The sequence below is a fragment of the Ovis canadensis genome, chromosome 1 (genome assembly GCF_042477335.2).
Source record: "Ovis canadensis isolate MfBH-ARS-UI-01 breed Bighorn chromosome 1, ARS-UI_OviCan_v2, whole genome shotgun sequence".
In the NCBI taxonomy this organism is placed as follows: Eukaryota; Metazoa; Chordata; class Mammalia; order Artiodactyla; family Bovidae; genus Ovis; species Ovis canadensis.
In genome coordinates this window covers 99,621,707-99,627,706 of record NC_091245.1, presented here as the reverse complement: position 1 = coordinate 99,627,706, position 6,000 = coordinate 99,621,707, and positions in this window count along the sequence as shown.

The window sequence follows — 6,000 nt, the reverse complement described above, 5'->3', positions numbered from 1 at the left end:
ATACCTAATCAATAAGATGGGAATAATGATTTACTTCATAAGGTTTTGTGAAGAATAAACATGCAAAGTGTTTAGAGCAATGCTAGGGATATTGGAAATGCTCAGTAAATGTCAGCTAGTGTTAGTAGTAGCATTCGTGTTATGCTCTGTTTCTCCCTCTATAATCAGGAGGACCTCTGTCTGCTTTGTTTGCTTTTCTGTCTCTCCAGCACAGAGATCATGCCTTGGCATATTCTGTGTTGACACATATTAAGTGAATAAATTTGCTGAATTAATAAAACCACTAATGCGGCAGTCAGTCATTCTTCAAGGAGGTGTTGCGTGTTGTATGATAGGCTCTGCCCTTTCAGACATGTTTTTCAATGGTTTGCAAAAAAACAACTGAATAAATATATAGAGTATAGGCTAATTACATTTATTAAAAGCATAAAACGGGAAGAAATAGGTAACTGAATGACTGAATGAGTGAATAAGTGTGTTAGATGTCCATATTGATATCTTTTTTTTTGGATTCTGGGCCAAATATTGCAAGGTGAAATTTACTGGGGATAAATACTAAGCTCTTAATCTCACAATCAATTGCCCACAACAGGAAAGATGTTAGAGTGAACAGTTTATTCAGTGTGAGTCAATGACATGATGCATTCCTCAAAATTCTAAATGTGCTGTGCCTGTGCTGGTCCCTGAGATGGAGGAGGTGATGGTCCTGTCCTGCCCAGCTCAGAGCACCCTCAGAGAGTTGTGCTCAGAGAGCAAAGACAGACAAGCAGGTCACCTGGAGATGGACCATCTCAGGGAGGAATGGAAGGGCTCAGGGCACATCAAAGCTTTTATTTATGTGTGTCTTAAGGACCACACTTAGGCCAGAATGTAAGCTACAGGGACATACGGAGCAATATAAGGATAATCCATGAAATAGTCAGAGCTTCCATGCATGAACTGGGCTATGTGTGAGGGTTCCTGTCACTGCAGGATTTTGAGCTTACATGGGCATTTAGCCAGAGTATGGGAAAGGGTCTCATACCAGCCAAGTGGTGGAATAAATGACCTGTAAAGTCTACCCACTCTGAGAACCTGCAGTCCTATAATTCCACAGCATCCTTCATTCCCTGTGAACAGTCTGAGTCAGAGGCAAGCCTCCTTTTGTCTTTCATGTGGTCAGGGCTGGGGTTTGGTCCTCTAATTTGATAATTCTGAACTTTTTAAAGAAGAGAGGAGTGCTTGGGAATCCGGTGACCTCAGTATAACCCTGTTAAGAGTGTTGCTACCATCACCTTGGGCCGCTTGGGCTTGGAGCCTCTAAGGATGAGTAGCTCTTGAAAGCACCTTCTTGATACTGCTCCCGCCATCCCATCTTGAAATTTCCGCTCTGGTGCTTCTTTCTTTAAGGCTTTTCTGTGCTGCCTTTCAGAACCCAGGAGAGCAACAACAGGGCTTCCTGGGCCTCTCTTCTGAAAGAAGATAAGGAATTTCAAGCTAGAACCTTCCCATTGCCCAACCAGCACACCTCTTGTGAGCTTTTGAATTTACTCACTGGAGCAGCCATTTCAGACCTTCCCTTTTGCATTGTGAGTCCTGGGATGAATCTCATAAATGCTCTGATAACTTAGGTTGTACTGGGCATATGCACCTGTGTTAACTGACACCAGCCTCGTATGAAGACTGTGACATCCCCGTGTAAAGCTGCTGGCTCAGAGGGATCAAAGTCAATGATCCAGGGAGAGGCAGAGGCTGGACTCAGATTCCCGCTGTTGACCTTGAGGTCAGCTTGGTTTTCTCCCCTTTTACCCCTACACCTGTCCTCTGGGGTGTGGCTTTCCTTTTGCTCTGTCTTCTTCACCACTTGTGGTACCTTCCTCTTTTCTCTTTCCAGTATCTTCCTTTCTCCAAAGCTTACCTCCACCTGTGCTCTGGTTTCTTTTCTGCTTCTGTGATCTTTCTGTCAAGGATGGCAGGAGTTCTCTTGTATCCTCCATCCCTCTCATTCAATTGATTCCTCCCTTCTGTCTTAAAATAGTAATATTTCCATTATCTTAAACTCTATTTCTCCTTTCCTTCTAGCTATCATCTTATTTCTCTTGTCAAGCTGAGTGTATATAACTCACCATCTCCTTGTCTCTTTCACATTCAAACCCTTTCCTCTGATACTTACCTTGCAGCCTGGCTTCCTTTTCTTTTCTTTCTTTACCAAAACTGTACGCTAGAAGACCAACGCATCATTTAATTAATTTTGAGACCCATTCTTAGCACCCTCACATTCTTCAATTCCTTAGTACCGTTTGGCCCTATGGACCACTTCCTACTGCTTAAAAGCCACTTTCTCACTCCTTCAGGATTCATGCAACTCTATACTTTTGTAGCTACTCCAGGGACATATTCTTTTTTATCTGGACAACCATTTTCTCATCAGTTATGTGAGAGAGGTGAGTTAGATCTAAAGGTCTAGGAAGATCATTTCTTCTTAATCAATGGGTTTCAGTTTCTTTTGCTGGAACTTCTCCTCCCAGCTGATTGTGCCAGTCTTTCATGACTTATTTCTTGGCCTTCCATGTGACTCTCTTCTCTCATTTCCATTGAGAGATAATCCATACTCATCTCAATTTCTCATAGAGGAACCAGTCCGAACGTCTCAGCCTTTATTTCCAACTGTCCACGTGTAGCTGCCACAGCATCACTTTACATTCAGCACTTCCTCAACCCCCAACAAGCACTTCTCCCCAACTCCCACAGTTTTTAATCCATGATACCTGAGGCTTGGGTGAGGTGGGTGTGGAGGGGAAGCTAAGGCTTTTAAACTATATTCTGAGAATATAATGAAAAAATCAAATATAGGCCCCAATATCTGGGGGAAAAGATTTAATAAAGGAGAGAGACAGGACAAAATCATTTAACTCCAAATTCTGCTCTCCTTCCTAGTAAGTCTTTCCTAGTACTTATTTTTGCCTTTTTATACAGTTCATGAGATTCTCATGTCTGGTATCCTGGAGTGGTTTGCCGTTCCCTCCTCCAGTAGATCACGTTTTGTCAGAAGCCTGGTGTGCTTCTGCAGTTCATGGGGTCGAGAAGATTTGGACACAACTTGGCAACTGAACAGCAACAAGAAATTACTTATTTTTAACTTTTAGTTCGTTTAGTGGTGTCTGACTCTTTGTGACCCCATGGACTGTAGGCTCCTCCTCCAGGCTCCTCTGCCCATGGAATTCTCAAGGCAAGAATACTAGACTGAGTTGCCATTCCCTTCTCCAGGGGATCTTCCTGACCCAGGGATTAAACCCTAGTCTCCTGCATTACAGGTAGATTCTTTACCTTCTGAGCCACCAGGGAAGGCTTCAAGTCTCTCTTATAAGGAGAACCAATCTTCAAGCCAAAACTTACCGAACGAACATTGTTAGGAGGAATGAAAACCTGAAAGAGGTGAGGATATAACATCCAGTTGCTTTTAATGACTTCAGATATTGATATCCATTGAGTAATATCCCAAGGTAGGTAAAGAAGTTATAGCTGTTACTTCAGAGAATTATCTAAGATAAATTAAAATGCTCTCAGATTTTTTTTTTTTTTTTTTTTGCTTCATTGGGTCTTCATTACAGTGCACAGGGCTCTTTGTTGCTGTGCACGGGCATTCTCTAGTTGCAGAAAGCAGGGGCTTCTCTTTGTGGTGGCTTCTTTCATTGCAGGGCATTGACTTTAGGGCGCATGGGCTTCAGTAGTTGGGTGTGTGGGCTCAATTGCCTCACAGCATATGGGATCCTAGTTCCCGGATCAGAGATGAAACCCATGTCCCCTGCATTGGCAGACCAACTCCTAACCACTGGATCACCAGGAAAGTCCCAAGATACTTTCAGATTTTTAGTCTCAGAGAGCCAAAATACAAAGGCAAATGTGGTCCTTGTATTAAAATGCATGAAATGTTGGACTCTACAATCTGAAAAACAAGAGCTCCTTGGCCCCAGTAGAGCCTAGAAAGGATTCTTAAGTAGAAGTCTGCGAGCATTTAGGGAAGAAAGCAGTAATTCCCACTAGGGATCAGTAGTTAGCTAGACTATTTCTTTTATTTAGGTTAATAAACCAGTAAGTCAAAAATTCCCAAGAAATTGATAAAATCTTTGGGGTTATTTTATGTTTCTCAGTCTTACATGTTGGCAGCTTCCTTTTCTTCTTTCATATTATACCTGTGCCTTCATACTATACCTGTTCAGTGTCTGACTTCTTCAATCAACAGACTATGAACTTGGTGAGAGCAAGGTGGGGCCATTTCTGACCACTTCACTGCTGTATCCATAGTTCTTAGCTTTGTAGGTACTCATTAAAAGATGGATAAGACAACTAATTGCTTAATAGGAAGATGGAAAATGTGAGCTGGCTGATGGTAGACTTGGGATTATGAAGGTATGCTTAAAATACTAATGAATTACTGAATTGATGTCAGTCTAAAGATTAGCTCTGACTGTAAAACTCTTAAAAGAAAACATAGGGAGAAAGCTTCATGACTTGGGATTTGGCAATGATTTCTTGGATATGACACCAAAAGCATAGGCAAGAAAAGAAACAAATAGGTAAGTTGGACATGATCAAAATTTTGTGCCTCAAAGAACACTATCTACAGCAAAAATGTAGCCTATGGAGTGGGAGATACAATCATGTACTGGATAAGGAATTGATACCTAGAACATATAAAGAACTCCTACAACTCAACAGACACTAACAATCCAATTCAAAAATGGAAAAAGGACCTGTATAGACATTTCTCCAAAGAAAATATGCAAATGGCCATAAACACATGAAACAATGCTCAACATTACTAGTTATTAGGGAGATGCAAACCCAAACCACTTCATACCCATTAGGATGGCTATTATTGTAAAAAAACAAACAGAAAATAACTAGTGTTGGCAAAGATGCAGAGAAATTGGAACTCTTGTACATTCTTGGTGGGGATGTAAAATAGTACACAGCCACTGTGGAAAACTATGGCAATTCCTCAAAAAAAATCAAGCTTAGAATTACCATATGATCCAGCAGTTACACTTAATGAAGTTGACTTACATTAAAGACTAAAGAAAAAAAGCTAAAGGGAAAGGAAGTTAAAGCAGGGATTCAAATATTTGTATACGTATGTTTATAGCAGCCGTATTCACAACAGCCAAAAGGTGGAAGTAACCAAGTGTCCACTGCCTATTATACAGAGTGAAGTCAAAAAGAGAAAAACAAATATCGTATATTAATGCATATTTATGGACTCTAGAAAGATGGTACTGATTCACAGTTTCTGTATCCATCTGTCAAACCGAATTTTTCTTGTTTATCACTCGTTCACCAGCACTAGCATAGGACTTGCATTCTGAAAGCAATCAGTAAATATTTGTTGAATGAAAGGAAGGAAGGATCATACAAAATCTTCCCTGGCCACCCAAACTCACACTGATCCTTTGGTTCTTGACTTCGTGGAGTAAGTGAGAAAGAATAAATAATTGCCATAAAGGACACAAGTAGGATGTTGTACTACAAAATGATGATGTGTGTGTGTTGGGGATGGGGGAGTAGTATTTTGTTGGGGTAATCAGAAAAGGCCTTTCTGAGGAGCTGAGACCTTAGGATGTGAAGGAGTCAGCCGTTGGGAAAGGGGAAGGCCAGAGTCAAGAGCATGCCAGTACAGAAAGCCAGTGTGTAATTCCTGAGGCAGGAAGAGTGTGGCACATCGGAGGTACTAGAATTAGAGTGGTTTGACTGGAGCATAGTGAGTGCGAAGAGAACGGCATGAGGTGAAACTGGAGAATGCCTGGGGCCTGGTAGGCACTGTTAAAGATCTTGGATTTTATATGAATTATATTGGAAAGCCATTGGAGGGTTTTAAGGAAGGAACTGATGTATATGATTTAGACACTTTTTAAGATGACTCAGGCTACTCTGGAGAACAGATTGAAGGAGAGCAAGAGTGGAAGTAGCAGTTAAGAACTGAATGTAATGGACCATGTGAAGGATGGTGACTTTATCTGGAGG